Consider the following 18,518-nt stretch of genomic DNA (forward strand, 5'->3'; position numbering starts at 1 on the left):
AGTGGTGAATGCTGTGTTAGGCCACTTGGCTGGTTAGATGCCATTGGTCTGGCCTTCCTATCAGTCAGCCTGATGTATGGTTCCTGGGGCGACACATGAAACCTGTCACAACAAGGGTAATGATGTCCGACGCACCATATCTCACTGCAGGGGGATGGGCCAGAGCGTAGCTTAGCAACCTGGTCCCCACTGACCTTGGGGTGGGAGGAGTGAGAGGGGATGAGTAAAGGTGTGGGGGGCTAACCTGAAACGTTTGTCCACAAAGGGCTACCTAAAGAGGGTAACAATCATTTTCTCCCTTCTCTCTGCGTGGATGTTGTTATGGTACAGGTTCATCATCCATTATCATTCATGTCATCCCTTCTTTTTCTCCCTGTTTCTCTCTATTACAACCTCTCTCTCTCATCTCACTTCTTAGCTATTTCTCTAATGGATTGAAAGTCTTGGGATGAGCCAACAGTCATTTAAAGATTAATGTCATCTGTGATATTATGAAGGACAAGCTGTGCACGCCGTGTGTGTGTGGATGTGTGTAAGAGAAAGAGAGATTGTGTGTGTGTGTGTGTGTGTGTGTGTGAGAGAGAGAGAGAGAGAGAGAGAGAGAGAGAGAGAGAGAGAGAGAGAGAGAGAGAGAGAGAGAGAGAGAGAGAGAGAGAGAGAGAGAGAGAGAGAGAGAGAGAGAAAGACAACTACAGTAAGAGAGAGAGAGAGAGAGCCAGAGAGAGACAGAGAGAGAGAGAGATCGAGAGATTGAGATACAGAGAGAGACAGAGAGAGAGAGAGAGAGAGAGAGAGAGAGAGAGAGACAGAGAGAGAGAGAGAGAGAGAGAGAGAGAGAGAGAGAGAGAGAGAGAGAGAGAGAGAGAGAGAGAGAGAGAGAGAGAGAGACAGAGAGAGAGAGAGAGAGAGAGACAGGGAGAGAGAGAGACACAGAGAGAGAGACAGAGAGAAAGAGACAGAGAGAGAGAGACAGAGACAGAGCGACTGAGATACAGAGAGAGTCCAACTCTGAAACCATAGTGCAGGAGGATAGATTTGACCATGAAGACCCATTAACCTGTCTCAGCCAGAACTAAGACCGATTAACCTGTTTTAGCCAGAACTAAGACAGAGTAACCTGTCTTAGCCAGAACTAAGACAGATTAACCTGTCTTAACCAGAACTAAGACCAATTAACCTGTCTCAGCCAGAACTAAGACCGATTAACCTGTCTCAGCCAGAACTAAGACCGATTAACCTGTCTTAACCAGAACTAAGACCCATTAACCTGTCTTAGCCAGAACTAAGACCAATTAAGCTGTCTCAGCCAGAACTAAGACCCATTAACCTGTCTTAGCCAGAACTAAGACCAATTAACCTGTCTCAGCCAGAACTAAGACCAATTTACCTGTCTCAGCCAGAACTAAGACCAATTAAGCTGTCTCAGCCAGAACTAAGACCCATTAACCTGTCTCAGCCAGAACTAAGACCCATTAACCTGTCTTAGCCAGAACTAAGACCCATTAACCTGTCTCAACCAGAACTAAGACCCATTAACCTGTCTCAACCAGAACTAAGACCCATTAACCTGTCTTAACCAGAACTAAGACCCATTAACCTGTCTTAACCAGAACTAATAGGCCATTCAATCAGACACTTCCAACAATTAGCATCACTCTATATTCTTGAAGAAATAGTCCACACGCACTATGTACAGTAGCTCCACACTGTGATAAAGAAATAGGACACCCCAGTAAACAATGAGAATACAGAGCTATATTGCATTTCAATCGCCTTCTAAAGAAACTCAAGGACATTGCGCAACAACAAAAGAAGAGAAGAAAGAAGCAAGGAATAGACCTTACAAGTTGGTGGCCGACGCCAATAACAGAATGATAAACTATCCTGTAGGTTAGCTCCTTATGCTGAGCATTAGCCGGCTACAAAGCGTGAAGACCCACAGATCTGCTATCTTAATTTCATCACTCTGTTGTTGCAGAGAATTATCACAGCAGGAAAAATAATCCTGCACACTTTTAAACATTTTAAAAGAGCATGTAAAGTTTTAATTTCCACTTAAGAAAAATGTATCAACCCGTACAAAAATGTTGATCAATTTTAATTCACGTGTCCTGTTGCTGCAGGATTATTTTCCTGCTATGACAAACTGGTGAAATTAAGATAGGACATTTCTATGGGGGTTTAGATCTGACCCAGTGGGAGGCGATCTGGAGAGACCGAGAGCGGAGAATGGATTGCCTTCAAGCCTTTTATACAGCCATAAATTAAGGCAAATTTGTCAAAATAGTAAGAAGGGAGAGACACAGTGAGTATGAAGTCAGGGCTTCGGTAGGCCACAAATAAAACACTATCACAATAATGAATCCATTACACTGTCAGGATACAGCTGGGGGCAGGGGTGCGTTTTATTCCTGACAAGATGTAGATAGTATAGGCCCTAGGCGTTCAAAAGAAAGGAGAGGAGAGCAGAGCAGTAGCTACTCGCTAGTACATCGTCTTATCGTCTTAGACGTCTTAGACGATAAGAGAGCAGTAGCTACTGCTCTCTGTAGCGAGTAGCTACTGCTCTCTGTAGCGAGTAGCTACTGCTCTCTGTAGCGAGTAGCTACTGCTCTCTGTAGCGAGTAGCTACTGCTCTCGATGCACTAGCGAGTAGCTACTGCTCTCTGTAGCGAGTAGCTACTGCTCTCTGTAGCGAGTAGCTACTGCTCTCGATGCACTAGCGAGTAGCTACTGCTCTCTGTAGCGAGTAGCTACTGCTCTCTGTAGCGAGTAGCTACTGCTCTCGATGCACTAGCGAGTAGCTACTGCTCTCTGTAGCGAGTAGCTACTGCTCTCGATGCACTAGCGAGTAGCTACTGCTCTCTGTAGCGAGTAGCTACTGCTCTCTGTAGCGAGTAGCTACTGCTCTCGATGCACTAGCGAGTAGCTACTGCTCTCTGTAGCGAGTAGCTACTGCTCTCGATGCACTAGCGAGTAGCTACTGCTCTCTGTAGCGAGTAGCTACTGCTCTCTGTAGCAAGTAGCTACTGCTCTCGATGCACTAGCGAGTAGCTACTGCTCTCTGTAGCGAGTAGCTACTGCTCTCGATGCACTAGCGAGTAGCTACTGCTCTCTGTAGCGAGTAGCTACTGCTCTCGATGCACTAGCGAGTAGCTACTGCTCTCTGTAGCGAGTAGCTACTGCTCTCGATGCACTAGCGAGTAGCTACTGCTCTCTGTAGCGAGTAGCTACTGCTCTCGATGCACTAGCGAGTAGCTACTGCTCTCTGTAGCGAGCAGCTACTGCTCTCTGTAGCGAGTAGCTACTGCTCTCGATGCACTAGCGAGTAGCTACTGCTCTCTGTAGCGAGTAGCTACTGCTCTCGATGCACTAGCGAGTAGCTACTGCTCTCGATGCACTAGCGAGTAGCTACTGCTCTCTGTAGCGAGTAGCTACTGCTCTCGATGCACTAGCGAGTAGTTACTGCTCTCTGTAGTGAGTAACTACTGCTCTCGATGCACTAGCGAGTAGCTACTGCTCTCGATGCACTAGCGAGTAGCTACTGCTCTCTGTAGCGAGTAGCTACTGCTCTCTGTAGCGAGTAGCTACTGCTCTCTGTAGCGAGTAGCTACTGCTCTCGATGCACTAGCGAGTAGCTACTGCTCTCTGTAGCGAGTAGCTACTGCTCTCGATGCACTAGCGAGTAGCTACTGCTCTCTGTAGCGAGTAGCTACTGCTCTCGATGCACTAGCGAGTAGCTACTGCTCTCTGTAGCGAGTAGCTACTGCTCTCGATGCACTAGCGAGTAGCTACTGCTCTGCTCTCCTCTCCTTTGTAGCTCAGTTGGTAGATTATGACACATGCAACCACCCGTACGTAAAAAGTGTGCATGCATTACTATAGGTGACTTTGGATAAAAGCGTCTGTTAAATGGCATACATTATTATATTATGTACGTATAGTGTACCATATGAAAGTATTCAGGAATAGACCAAAACAGGATAAATCATCCTTTTGAAAACAATATATTTGGACTTCTTTCATGGACGTTCAATATTTTGAGAGAGACAGTTGTCCAGTAGCCAATTGTCTCGACTAAAAGGCACAGAACCCCAAAAAATGTACCTTTTATCAGTCTACATTTTAGTCAGTTAAGCAGGGGAAATTAGGGTTAAGTGCCTTGCTCAAGGGAACATCAAACTTCTTTTTTTTTCTCCACCTAGTTAGCTTGAGGATTCAAAGGAGCAACCTATCGGTTACTAGCCCAGCGCTCTTAACCACATGGCTACCTGCCGCCCTCTCCCCAGTGAGTCATCATTTCAATCCTTTTACCGATGCGAATGGAGGAAGTTTGACTTGCATATCAATTATGCTTATGTATGTTAATCCTGAGTGAGGCAAAATACCAAGTTCATCATTTCAGTCGATACAGAGTGCTGCGATACATTTTAGTCTATATCTAACTGTTGTCTAACGGTAATTGACCCCCCTACCCCACATTCACACAGACACTTGTGCAATACAAGAGAATACACTTCTATGCCATTCCAATGAAGGCAATGAAAACAGATCAATGCTTTCAAGAACAAAAGATACAAACAAAGATGGCCGTGAAAGTGCCAAGGTTTAGGATTCCATGGACAGGCATGACAATGCAAAACATGCCATGTTTTCTGAGCTCTAGGAATCTAGACAGTATTATACAGTATTAAGTGAGAGAGAGCAAAAAGCCAAGCTTATTTCCAATAAGCAGAAATCGCTACGCCAATTCCTGGTTGCTCAAATTGTAATAGTTTGCCCCCCCCAAAATGTTTATGTAACAAAACAAGCAGTCATTGTGTAGAGAATCATTGTACCATCTAAACCACTGTAAAATATATTTTCCATAACGAAATACATTGTAGGGCTCCCGAGTGTCGCAGTGGTCTAAGCCACTGCATCTCTGTGCAAGAGGTGTCACTGCAGACCCTGGTTCAAATCCAGGTTGCATCACATCTGGCCATGTATTGGGAGTCTCATAGGGTGGCGCACAATTGGCCCAGTATCGTCCGGGGTAGGCCGTCATTGTAAATAAGAATTTGTTCTTAACTGACTTGCCTAATTAAATAAATAAAACACACAGCTGTTGGAAGCTGGTGTGCAATACATATAAGAAATAGAACAGATATACAGATATATACAGATATATTGCTTCTAAGACTTGCTCTCAAATTCCTATTTCGTCGGGTCACCCAAAAAAGTTACATATTTTTGCTTTAACTGGGTTTCGCATTTGATTTAGTCATATGATGTATGTGCACTTTAGACTAAATCTGAAACTGCAAGTCAAGAAGCAGTGGGAAGCGCAATTGAAAGAGTTTCTCAAACTGGAGGCTAGGCTTCATCTATGCCATGGCACACAGAGTTTTGTAACAAATGAGTATCATCACTCATTTAAAATCAGTCATTTTCACTATGAGTGTTAAGTTAGTACAACAACCTTTGGTTTTTATTCAATTAGACAATGGATAACAAATCTCCAGTTATGAGACAATAATTATTACTAATTCATCTTAAGTGCCAAACTTAAAATGGTACTGGCTTAGTACTGCAGATTAGCCTATATTTTCCAGAGCTGACTGCAGAGGAATGTCTCTGAACACTGCTTGCCCTTAGTCCCTATCTGTCTTAATTTCCCTATTTAAAAAAGAAACTCCAGAATACTTTAGGAGTCGAACGGAGTAGATGACAAGCAGAGAGATGAGCCAGGAGAGAACTCAAGAGGGAAATGCAAATAGATAAAGGGAAGGAGACAGACAGAGAGAGACGAGAGGGAGATAAGAGAGGGTGAGAAGAGAGAGAGTGAAGAAAGGGAGAGAGCGGAGGAACAGTGGGAAATGGAAGGGAGTTGAGCAGCTGAGCCGAGAACGAGAGAGAGAGAGAGAGAGAGAGAGAGAGAGAGAGAGAGAGAGAGAGAGAGAGAGAGAGAGAGAGAGAGAGAGAGAGAGAGAGAGAGAGAGAGAGAGAAATAATGTGTATGTGTGTGAGAGAGAGGCAGAGGAAAATTAGAAACAGAGGAAAGAATTCAGTTGAAATGACATGAAACATGCCCAGCATGTTGGGTGGAGAACCAGGCCTTTATTCTCCTGTCAATTAAAAAGTAACTTGCTGAATTCACAGTTATATCACTCCCTCTCTCTCTCTCTCTCTCTCTCTCTCTCTCTCTCTCTCTCTCTCTCTCTCTCTCTCTCTCTCTCTCTCCCCCTCTCTCTCCCTCTCTCTCTCCAGTGGCCCTGCTGAGTCATCAAGAGGTTACAGCTGGACCAAGGCATGAGGTGTCCTACTCCTCTCATCTGCCAATCTTAAAACATTGAACAATTCAAAAACAAAAAACATGCCATGTTTTCTGAGCTCTTGGAATCTACAGCTTTAAGAGAGAGAAATCTTGCTGCTGTGATGGCACACTGTGTAATTTTACCCAGTAGATATGGGAATTTAACAAACCCAATTTGGATAAACTTTCATATCTACTGGGTGAAATACCACAGTGTGACATCACAGCAGCAAGATGTGTGACCTATTGCCACAAGAAAAGGGCAACCAGTGAAGAACAAACACCTTTGTAAATACAACCCATATTTATTTTCCCTTGTGTACTTTAACCAGTTGTACATTGTTACAACACTGTATATATATATATATAATATGACATTTATAATGTCTTTTTTTGTATTGAAACTTCTGTGTAATGTTTACTGTTAATTTGATTGTTTATTTCACTTTTGTATATTATCTACACACATGTTTCCCATGCCAATAAAGCCCCTTGAATTGAATTGAATTGAGAGAGCAAAAAGTCAAGCCTATTTCCAATATCTACCCAGCCCATCTCTAGCCTGATTTGTTTGTCAACGGTCTTCATGATTTAATTGGGGGGGGGGGGGGGGGGGGGTATCACATACCAAGGCAGTGGCGATAGCCTGGGAATTGAGATAGTTTGTGTGTTTTTTCTCTCTAATTAAGCGGCAGCGTAGGACTAGTAACCGGAAGGTTGTGAGTTCAAACCCCCGAGCTGACAAGGTACAAATCTGTCCTTCTTCCCCTGAACAGGCAATTAACCCACTGTTCCCAGGCCGTCATTGAAAATAAGAATATGTTCTTAACTGACTTGCCTGGTTAAATAAAGGTAAAATAAAAAATTTAAAAAAGCCTTGTGAGATTGCCCTCATTGCTACACTAACACACACATACAAGGACATGAATTAAACAGAGAAGAAGAAGCAAATTCTTGCAAGAAAGCCGCCTACCAGCACTGGGGGTCATAAAAAAAACAGCTTTTTGTCATTTCCTCCCTCGCCCTAACAAAGTGACAGAAGAAATAAATGACCTTTAAGTAGACGGCATCCCTCTACCGAGCATTCTGCCTGCCTTTCATCTATATCCTACTACTGGTCGGCGGAAAGAGGTGGCTAACTAACAAGCAGCCACCCAACAACAAAATAACCATGAAAAACTCGAACATGGAGGCAGGAAGCAGAAATAAGATGGCACAAGTTAAAAATAATCATACATCTTGAACACAGAGGCAGAAGTATGATGCCAGATATGGAGAATAGAGGTTTGATGCGTGCTGCTTATGCTTGGGAAAAATGGCCCGACCCCTCTCTAGGAGCTATCATAGAGCTACAATATTCTACGCTCCCTGTGTCTGAAAACATGTCGGGACCTCTGGCTGCTCCCTGGCTTTCAATCATCTCTTCTCCTGTTCCTCCACCACATCCCGCACCTGGGAATCCTCCCTCCCTTCTCCACGCATTTCTTTGGGATTATGGAAGTCAAAAACAAGTTCAACCAGGCACATTCTCAACATTCCATAGATTACACAGACCCATCCATCCACAGCAGAGGACAAGTCCACTGCTCATGCATAGCTCCTTGCTCTTAAATCTGAGGCCCAGTGACCCACGATACTCATTGATAAGAGGCGGCCATTTTGAACTATTGACTAAGCACTGTTAGCTCAGCTAATGAACCCTGACACCCATCTCCTCTTCTTGAAACTCTATCCTCGCTTTGAAAATGAGTATACAAGCGAAAGGCAGAAACACATCGTTTTCTTCTTGGTCCTGTGTAGCTCAGTTGGTAGAGCATGGCGCTTGTAACGCCAGGGTAGTGGTTTCGATCCCCGGGACCACCCATACGTAGAATGTATGCACACATGACTGTAAGTCGCTTTGGATAAAAGCGTCTGCTAAATGGCATATATTATTATTATTATTATTATTCCCGTTTTTCCCTTCTCCACAACATTCCTCTCTATCAAATCAAATCCAACTTTATTTGTCACATGCGCAAAATACAACATGTCACATGCTTACTGACAAGCCCTTAACCAACAGTGCAGATCAAGAAAGAGTTAAGAAAATATTTACCAAATCATATGGAGAAGCCAAAGGGCCTAGCCTAATGCTAACAGTTAAGGCAGGTGTTGAACAAGTTGGCTGGAGAAAGCACAGGTTTGTTAATCAAGCTCAGACAAAACAATTACTAGAGTCCTTTAATCAATGGCACTGGACAAACAATAAATAATGCTTGGCTTCGGCAAAGTGCGGCGATGGGGAAATTGTTCAATTAGAATGTAATCTTCCTGATATGCTATCATACGCTAATAGCTAGACCGCGGTTTAGCACATCTGATTGGGTTGTTGTGAGACACTAAACAGCCAGCCGGAGATACGGGCACAAATTCATAAACACAAAGGCTGACAAAAACTAACATAAGCCTACTTAAGCAACAGTTAGGCGTGTCACCTTAGCCTATCCTTTTCCCTGGTGTTTTTTAGCTTGTTAGCCATCACGAGTGACACACACAAATAGACGAGTCTGTTCATCCTCATTGACAAAAACACAGAGCACTGAAATTCCAATTTCCAATCCCAGAATTTGGATTCACCCGCATGCATTGTCTGAAGCCCAATAGAACACTGGACATTACATCTCTGGGAGGGTTAGTAAGTAATGGTATGGGAATCAGATAGACAAATCCATTTGGATTCAGGAAGCTTTGTTTGAGCCGGTAATAGGAGAATATATAGACTGAGACAACAGAGGGGAGTCAGTAGCAGACAGTGGCAGCAATGTAGGTAGCTGTTGAATGTAGCTGTTGTAGGTAGCTGTTGTAGGTTGCTGTTGTAGGTAGCTGTTGTAGGTAGCTGTTGAATGTAGCTGTTGTAGGTAGCTGCTGTAGGTAGCTGTTGAATGTAGCTGTTGTAGGTAGCTGCTGTAGGTAGCTGTTGTAGGTAGCTGCTGTAGGTAGCTGTTGAATGTAGCTGTTGTAGGTAGCTGTTGAATGTAGCTGTTGTAGGTAGCTGTTGTAGGTAGCTGCTGTAGGTAGCTGTTGAATGTAGCTGTTGTAGGTAGCTGCTGTAGGTAGCTGTTGAATGTAGCTGTTGTAGGTAGCGGTTGTAGGTAACTGTTGAATGTAGCTGTTGTAGGTAGCGGTTGTAGGTAACTGTTGAATGTAGCTGTTGTAGGTAGCTGCTGTAGCTAGCTGCTGTAGGTAGCTTGTGTAGGCAGCTGTTGTAGGTAGCTTGTGTAGGCAGCTGTTGTAGGTAGCTGGTGTATGTAGCTTGTGTAGGCAGCTGTTGTAGGTAACTGGTGTATGTAGCTCACCAGCAGGAAAGGAAGAGGCAGAGAGGGGGCGGAAAATATACAAATCCAGAAAGGTAGGCCATACATGTTTCAACCAGGCACAATGGCAGACATACTGTATATATATGCATGTTGATTAATAATCATTGATGCCTCTTACAAAGGCCTGGTACCCCTTTATCTATCTCTCTCCTCTCTTTCTATCTTCCCCTCTGCCCCTTACTTTTAAGTTCCCCAGGTCCATTGTTGGATCCAAATGGGCTGTATCAGGCTGTATCACAACCGGCCGTGATTGGGAATCCCATAGGGCGGCGCACAATTGGCCCAGCATCGTCCAGGTTAGGGTTTGGTCGGGGTAGACCATCATTGTAAATAATAATTTGTTCTTAACTGACTTGCCTAGTTAAATAAAAGGTTAAATGAAAAGGGAAGCTTGCACAGCACCATATGGCCACGCATACAGCAGAGTCTAAATGGATTATTCTTGAAGATTAAGATTTTTATTATATCTGCAGATGAACTGTACAAGGTCATAGATCCCTCCCTTATCTTAATTCTGATGTCCGAGCCTTGGTCCTTCTTTGAAGCATCAGTTGTCCTACAACACACACACACATACAACACACACACACACACACACACACACACACACACACACACACACACACACACACACACACACACACACACACACACACACACACACACACACACACACACACACACACACACACACACACACACACACACACACACACACACACACACACACACACAGGGAGCATTGTAGTACCACCTCAATAAAACATAAAAGCATTGAACATGAAAATGATGAATCATTCATAGATATTTAACCGGTAATGGCGCGTTCTAACTAACAGGGTTAACAACTAACGACAGCGACTTGCTGCCGTTGTCACAACGCGTTACCCTAATGGCCCCCCTCGCCCGGACAAACGTTGTCCACGGCGACCGGCGACTGTGTTGTCATGGCAAAGAAGCAGGAGGCGAAATGTCGCGCTGACCTTCAAGAGTTAGGACTCGAGGGGCCATGTGGCGCTAGCCTCGTTAACAGCCTTGCCCCGAGAGAGACTTCTTCCTCGATGCCTCGGCCAATGATAGGGCTCTTAATTGTCAATTTTCCAGAAGGAAGGCAACCTGCCAGGGAGAGTTTGTTAACCAATCTGTATGGAGCTGATAGGAGACAGGGGAACCTGCCCGTGCTGGGAGGATGGGGGACCAATCACAGCTTGGTTTCTCATGCTGTACTGTATGTATACTACATTTACTGTTGTTTCATGTTTAGCCAATTCAATGTGTTATGAACTAAGTACATACAGCAGGCACGTTTACAGCAGGCACATTTATAGCAGACATGTTTACAGCAGGCATGTTTACAGCAGGCACGTTTGCAGCAGGCACGTTTATAGCAAACATGTTTACAGCAGGCATGTTTACAGCAGGCATGTTTACAGCAGGCATGTTTACAGCAGGCATGTTTACAGCAGGCACGTTTACAGCAGGCATGTTTACAGCAGGCATGTTTACAGCAGGCACGCTCTCACAACCACTCAAATTATGCTTTGATTAGATCTGTAATATATTTTCAAACATACTGATGTGTCTTATACACGGAGTGTACAAAACATTAGGATCACCTTCCTAATTGAGTTGCAACCCACCTTCAGCCCCCAGAATAACCTCCATTCGTCGGGGCATGGACTCTACAAGGTGTCAAAAGTGTTCCACAGGGATGCTGGCCCACGTTGACTCCAATACTTCCCACAGTTGTGTCAAGTTGGCTGGATGTCCTTTTGGTGGTGAACCATTCTTGATACACACAGGAAACTTTTGAGCGCAGAAAAACCCAGCAGCATTGCAGTTCTTGACACAAACCGGTGCGCCTGGCACATACTACCTTACTGTTCAAAGAGACTTCAATATTTTGTCTTGCCCATTCACCATCTGAATGACACACACACCCAATCCATGTCTCAAGGCTTAAAAATCCTCCTTTAACAAGTCTCCTCCCCTTCATCTACACTGACTGAAGTGGATTTAACAACTGACATCAATAAGGGATCATAGATTCACCTGGTCATGGGAACGGCAGATGTTCTTAATGTTGTGAAGTCTCAGTGTACGTTGTGTAATTTCCCTCTATTAACAGCGTTGATAAATCTGTAATTATCTCTGTGTCCAGTTATTACACTGCTGTGATTATGCAACATCACTAAGATGGCTACACGGTGAGAAATGAACAAAATGGAGAATACACCCCAGGAAACATAGTCAATGATACTTGTTATTACTTAAAACCTGTGAGTTGGTATACCTTCATTAGGATGTTAACCAATAGGCAACATACAGTGTACAACACAAGCATTTCGCTACACTCGCAATAACATCTGCTAAATATGTGTATGTGACCAATCAAATCTGATTTGATAACTTGGTTATATCTATCTATATGTTACGCGATCTGTGGAAGCGACACAACCTAACCTCCAATCAGACCTTGAGTCTGTATCCCAGAAAGAAAGCGACGGAAATCTGCACTTAATGATTTCTTCAGAATTCCCAGCAGCAACTCCTGCTACAGCTCACCCCCCTCCTTTCTTCCCTCCATCCCTTCCCTCTCTCCTTATCAATTAAGCAGAGAAATACACATAACCAAGCAGACCTTCATTGTTAGTGTCACCTTCTTTCTCATCCCCCAAGAACACAGTACAGGTTCCCCCTTTCACAGAGAGACAACTTTGAGACAGTGTTGGTTGACCCCGAATCACTCCGTGTATTCCCCTTCCAATCAGTCTGACACAAGGGAGAACACAGTACAGGTTCCCCCTTTCACAGAGAGACAACTTTGAGACAGTGTTGACCCCGGATCACTCCGTGTATTCCCCTTCCAATCAGTCTGACACAAGAGAAGCCCCTAGGTGTTTCTCCCAGCAGCCACGGAGTAGAGGAGAGTGAACTTGATCTCTCTCCTCGGATGTGAGGAGACGTCCCTGGCTTTCTGCATGCAGTGGTCCCCGTCCTCAGCTTGCCTTTTCCCGACAGCCCCACTTGCATACACATCAAACCCATTAAAGTGTCAAGCTTCACAGCGGAGCAAAATAAGGATGGAAACTTAGTGGTGAATAATAGTGTTTTTTCTGCCACTCATGCGAATGGTAATGTACAATAAAGTATATCATCAAGGACCTAGCAAGTTTTCAGCGATGACGACAGACCAATAGATCTATCTGTGCAATTGAATGGAAGTGATTTTTTCTACCTTCTCTGTGTTCCAGGACAGCATTTGCATATACATTTGAGGACCATATGCTGCCTGATAAGAACACTTGTATGCGCCACCATTTGGCCGCAGAAGAGAACTGGCGGCACCAGTTGTGGGTTCCTCTAGCATCCTCGGACCCTGTCTAAATTACTGTGAGTTATGAGGGGGCTCAGGGTGGGGAGTCTGTGGATGTCAACCTTTCCTTTACCCACTATTTACATTTCTCCAAAAACAAATGAGTCGGGGCAAATGTGTTTGTGCACGGCCGGGGGAGAGCAGGGATATTTTCAAATGGACATTTTCCTACTTAGAATTTGTAATTCTGCCGGCAGCGGGAAAACATTACCCAAAACCCCCCTGACTGTTTATCTTGAGGTGACAACTAACAAGCTTCTGCCTGATAATTAGATGGCCGCCGCCGAGTGTGTGTGTGTGTGTGTGTGTGTGTGTGTGTGTGTGTGTGTGTGTGTGTGTGTGTGTGTGTGTGTGTGTGTGTGTGTGTGTGTGTGTGTGTGTGTGTGTGTGTGTGTGTGTGTGTGTGTGTGTGTGTGTGTGTGTGTGTGTGTGTGTGTGTGTGTGAGCGAGTGAGCGTGTGTTTCATTCAAAGTTCTCCATAACGTTGACATGATTATATGTTTCTCGCTACGCATCGTGCCTTTAGGGTGCTTTAAAAGCCTCTCCAGCTGCATCCATTACATTTGGACTGCATTAATGACGCAGTGGTCACAATCATCCATTCCATTTGGACTGCATTAACGACGCACTGGTCACAATCATCCATTCCATTTGGACTGCATTAACGATGCAGTGGTCACAATCATCCATTCCACTTGGACTGCATTAACGATGCAGTGGCCACAATCATCCATTCCATTTGGACTGCATTAATGACGCACTGGTCACAATCATCCATTACATTTGGACTGCATTAACGACGCACTGGTCGCAATCATCCATTACATTTGGACTGCATTAATGACGCACTGGTCACAATCATCCATTCCATTTGGACTGCATTAACGATGCAGTGGTCACAATCATCCATTCCATTTGGACTGCATTAAAGATGCAGTGGCCTCAATCATCCATTCCATTTGGACTGCATTAACGATGCAGTGATCACAATCATCCATTCCATTTGGACTGCATAAACGATGCAGTGGTCACAATCATCCATTCCACTTGGACTGCATTAACGATGCAGTGGTCACAATCATCCATTCCATTTGGACTGCATTAGCGATGCAGTGGCCTCAATCATCCATTCCATTTGGACTGCATTAACGATGCAGTGGCCTCAATCATCCATTCCATTTGGACTGCATTAACGATGCAGTGGTCACTATCATCCATTCCACGTGGACATTATTAACTATGCAATGGCCACAATCATGTACTATACTGTATGATGGTGGAGTGACTGCAGAATGTGACTCATCCCACGGGAAAGGGATTGCAACCGGCGTGTGTGTGCGTGCACACGCATGTTGGCAACACAGCCCACTGGGCACACACAGTTTGAGTCAACGTTGTTTCCAAGTCATTTCAATGAAAATGGAGGTACTTGATTGTGTGTGAACAACACACGTTTGATGAGGGGCGCTTCATAGACCATTTACAACCATTAACTAGGGGATCGCCCCAGTAATGGGACTGTCCTGTGACAGGCCTGACTGAAAATTGAACAATGTGGAGGAGACTGTTGTTTAATCCTCAAGTGGTAAGACAATGTCTCTATAGAAGAGATGAAACACTGAATAAGGAGAATGTCTCACATCTCTGATCTTGACATTCACCTATTAGAAAAGCCCGGGGTGCACTGGTGGACGGAGGGAGATATGGCCACTATAGGGGACACCATTAGAGCTGGGAGGAAAAACTGAGGATGTCATGCTTTATTTACATGTAGTTCCATGTAATATTACAGAATAACTCACATGACTGTAAGTCGCTTTGGATAAAAGCGTCTGCTAAATGGCATATATTATTATTATATTATTATATTAAAGAATAAGTGTGGTCTAGATTTATATCAGAGACTACAACATATATGGTGTGTGGTTTTCATGACTTTCATTTAATTTAGCAGACATTATACTGGCATTTACTAAACACAATACAGAAAAAAGCATTTGGCTAATGTTCAATTACAACTGGAAGTCTTAACTGTTCTCTGAAGAAGAGTAGGAGGGAGAAGAGGAGAGGAGGGAGGGAGGGAGGGAGGGAGGGAGGGAGGGAGGGAGGGAGGGAGGGAGGGAGGGGGAGGGAGGGAGGGAGGGAGGGAGGGAGGGAGGGAGGGAGGGAGGGAGGGAGGGAGGGAGGGAGGGAGGGAGGGAGGGAGGATTCTAAAACAAGAGATGATGAAAAAAAAATCAATGGGCCAGTTACCAATTATACCCAGACTTAATATAACACTGAAAAATATTTCTTCAGATAATGTAAAATAGTTCCAAACCCATACAGGGTCACATTTTGGAGGAGTTCTCATTCAGACTACTAGTTATTTACAGTGTCTGAGTGTGAGCAAGGGGCGGGGTCGCGCTTTCTGTGGAAATCTTCGGAGAAATGTCCTCTCAGATGCTTATAGGCATTCAGGAGACAGAGGAGTCAGTCCTAATTTCGCAAGTGATAGAGTTTATTCGTTCTTCTCTGTACCAGCATTGTAGTTAGTTTAGTTTTCGTTTGTTTATTAGGCCTGGGAAATGACTTACGCGTTTGCAATGCAGTGTAATAGTAATCAAATGTACTTGATGTTGCTGTGTATTATAATTCTCCATTACGCCTTGTTTCTTTTCACAGCCTTGACTGTGGCAAGATACTGTTCCTCGCAAGCTTATAACACACACCCATTCTGATCAAGCCGTAAGATTTCGTATCCTACAAGGCAGGACACGCAACTTCATAAAATAATATAACATTATAATGATGTATCATTCAAGAGCCCAATTAAATTGGTCCCTTTGACGGCATTCTATTGAAGATTTCGTATTTTCGTCTTCCCCTTTTCAATAAAAAAATAACAATGCCTTTGTTCTTCAAAAGTCTTTAAGACTAATTGGGAAATTCGTTTGATTGTAGGCTGCCACTGTTGCGCATTTTAATATTCTACTATTTGGGCAATAAGGAAATATGTTTTGTCATAAAACATCTTCTACCGTTTTTCATGATGTTTGTGTGCATGGGTAGCCAAGTATCCTAACAAGTGATGTATAATCTCCATCCTAACAAATCCACACAATATGCGAAGTCAATCGCTGTGTGCTCGTCTATGTATGCTAAATGTATGTTGCGAATAGTAAAACCCCAGCTAGCCAACTTGAGGAGAAAACGTTTATTCTCCACATGGGCTAACAAATAGACACCAAAAGGCAGTACAAAGGGCAAAATAAGTATTTGTGTAGAGTATACATAAAATACTAAAAATAAGACTAAAATCAACAGCAACCTGTTCTCCCTTCAGGTAAAATCTCTCCACTAGTCAATGTGGTTGGAATAGGATAATGACATTAAACAGTCAGGGTGGTTGGAATAGGATAATGACATTAAACAGTCAGGGTGGTTGGAATAGGATAATGACATTAAACAGTCAAGATGGTTGGAATAGGATAATGACATTAAACAGTCAAGGTGGTTGGAATAGGATAATGACATTCAACAGTCAAGGCGGTTGGAATAGGAACATGACATTAAACAGTCAATGCGGTTGGAATAGGATAATGACATTAAACAAGGGTGTCACCTGCACTTAGACAATCAATCACCAGCCTCCACTGTTCCCGTGTCCTGAGTGACTCCACCTTTCAATGAATGGATTTGAGAGCGCACCCTGAAAAAACGCACCACAACTAAACATCTAAATCCCTGGCGAAGAAAAGAACCCCGCAATTGAATGCGCACATGGATCAGAGTCAGATACGCTTTACGATAAAGGCACATGTCAATAATGCATGTTGAACATTTTGCATTGTTCTGCCCCTACAAGATATCCAGTTGATGTTGTGTGGTATCATTCAACTCTTGAAACGTACAAGTATCCGGTAGCGTGCCGTTTATAATCAAAAGGCTATGAAAGTATGAAGTGATTTTGTCCGGGCGGATAGGCTACATTCATATGAATGGTGGTCTTAAATGCTAAGCAAACGCCTCTCATGGTTGGCTTCGTTAATGTACTCCCCCGTGGAGATATACACCTTCTCACTGAATATGATTCAGTAATGCGTTATTCATAACTACATCTGAAACTTCAAGGATTTATAATGTAACAAATGGTTGCGCTAAACAAATACCCAGTAAGGCTATTGTAAATCAAATAAAGTGAATAAACTTGTAATAACCAACAAACCGACACGTCAATAACGTCTAAACTACGGCGATGCGACTGTAGGCTACCCTACTCTACATTTCGTTATAACAAGCTATTTTTGAAACCGCTATAACGTTTGCCCACACCAGTAGATTACTCTGTACAAGAATATGAGAGGATGGCATCCGGCACATTTTTGGCTACGGAGTAGGGTTACCAGTGTCACCTAACCTTTGCGGTATCAGCGTCAGCTCTACCACGCCGCTTCTTAGTCCGTCGTGCAAGTACTTTGTATAGCATCCGAGTTCGGCATCTGAGTACTCTTGAGAGCTGCTCTTTAGGTACCACTAAGCAGCCTGCATCCACCTCATAGGCTACTGGGTCAGCTGAATTCACAAGTATGGACAGAGGCACTATCGGACGCAGACTGCCTGTCGCGCATTCCACAATGTAGAACCAGTTGAAATACATATTTTCTCCTTTAAAGAAGAACCTCAAAGCATACAAATACAACTCCGTTAGAAAAAAAGAAAATAGTTCCTACCTTGATCAGCGATGGAGTTCCTCTCTTTCTTATCGTGCATTCACACAAAAAAACTCACATCTTCTTGTTCAAATAAACAAATAAACAATAATCCCGTAAGCGAGCGTCCTGCGGCAGATCCAGAGAAGCGGTTTGGGTTCTAGCGCTGAGTAGTGTTTAAATCCCCCGATAGCGCAGGTTGCTCGGACGCGTGTGGTATCGCAGTTCTGTTCAGCCGCGCTTAGAGAAACCACAGCTGTCCACGTTTGGATGGAGGGTGATGTCATAGCGTCCTCCTCTTCTCCTCTCTCGTTCCCCTCCTTTTTCGCCCAACCTTCTACTCGCAGCTCCCTCCTTCTCTCTCCTCTTTTTCTTTCTCCTCCACTGCCGTGGGTTTGTCAATAGTTACCACAGCCACAAAGTATATATCGTAAAAATGAATGCATTTTTTTCTAAACGTTTTGATCTTAATTTAAGGTTAGGGTTAGCAGTGTGGTTAAAGTTAGGTTTACGTAAAAAATCAGATACATTGTATAAATAGGCGGGGCTTATGACTTTGTGGCTGTGCTAACTTGTGACGACCCTCCCGTGGGCTACTTTCTCACTCTCCCGATTCTAGCTCTTCCACTTGACGTGATGAAGTCATGGCGTTGCCTACGCCCTGCCAGCCGTGCTGTCCATCAGCATCTGCAGCCTCCTTTCCGGGGATTAGATGGAATAAAAGGTGGCATGAAAAAGACCAACGTCACATTCCTCCCCTTCATGCAGCCAGTGTGGCATAAAAGGAAAGTGCATAC

The 18,518-nt window shown here is 43.9% G+C and overlaps 1 protein-coding gene across 21 annotated transcripts in view; it reads right to left on the reverse strand.

Annotated features, from left to right (window-relative positions):
- Positions 1-17,977, reverse strand: part of ptprsa (protein tyrosine phosphatase receptor type Sa) — a 449,805-nt gene extending 431,828 nt beyond the window's left edge. For 10 of the 21 annotated variants that reach the window (XM_046301171.1, XM_046301161.1, XM_046301146.1 and 7 more), the window contains exon 1: positions 17,743-17,976. The gene's annotated coding sequence lies outside the window, so the exon portion shown is untranslated. Of the gene's footprint in view, positions 1-17,742 lie in introns of all 21 variants that reach the window. The other 11 variants (XM_046301210.1, XM_046301201.1, XM_046301193.1 and 8 more) reach the window with 3 other exon arrangements.
- Between the last annotated feature and the right edge of the window lie 541 nt (positions 17,978-18,518).

This window comes from Oncorhynchus gorbuscha, linkage group LG02 (genome assembly GCF_021184085.1).
Source record: "Oncorhynchus gorbuscha isolate QuinsamMale2020 ecotype Even-year linkage group LG02, OgorEven_v1.0, whole genome shotgun sequence".
In the NCBI taxonomy this organism is placed as follows: domain Eukaryota; kingdom Metazoa; phylum Chordata; class Actinopteri; order Salmoniformes; family Salmonidae; genus Oncorhynchus; species Oncorhynchus gorbuscha.